Source organism: Poecilia reticulata, linkage group LG14 (assembly GCF_000633615.1).
Source record: "Poecilia reticulata strain Guanapo linkage group LG14, Guppy_female_1.0+MT, whole genome shotgun sequence".
Taxonomy (NCBI): domain Eukaryota; kingdom Metazoa; phylum Chordata; class Actinopteri; order Cyprinodontiformes; family Poeciliidae; genus Poecilia; species Poecilia reticulata.
In genome coordinates, this window is record NC_024344.1 from 15,476,803 (window position 1) to 15,477,526 (window position 724).

Here is a 724-nt window from a genome sequence, read left to right on the forward strand (position 1 = left end):
CTGGGTATTCTTTCTTTGTGTTTTTGCAGGAGAGGAAAACCTGCGGCTGATCTTTACGGACAAGCACCTGGAAGGAGACACTACGCTGCTGTCTGAGTACGGGATCCAGCACATGTCCGTCGTCCAGCTGGTGCTGAAGGTTCCTGGAGGGCAGATGGCGTAACTGGGACCTTCTGGATCTTCATCTTTCACTGTCGTTGTTGCCACAAACTGCAGGGAATCCTGTTCACTCCTGACTCTTGTTTACAAATAAAGCCATAATCACTGATGAAAAAAAAAATACTGATAATGTTTTTTGTGTATTCACTTGTAATAATCTTCAGGTGTTCAAATGTTTTCAACTGTTGCATTAAATAAACATTTTATGAAATTTTATGTCATTTTTCTTGTGCTGGTGATAGGACTCTAAACCAAACATAAGCATAGCTAAGGAAGTATTTACTGCAAGAAAACAGACTTGAGCAAGATTATCAAAATTTAGCTTTCAGTTTTATGCTGACAATATTCTGACATTCAGTGTTGGATCCAAATCTTATCAGGTGCTTTTTGAGCTCCAACATTGTGTTGAAACAGTCCAGCAGACTTTTAGTGATTTTAAATCAGTGTTCAGAAGTAAAAAACAAACCAAACTACTGAAAACAGATTTTCTTTGAGAAAACTACATGTTTCATAGATAGAACTTTGTTTATGGATGCACTTAACTAAAATAAAATGAAGTCTTTCT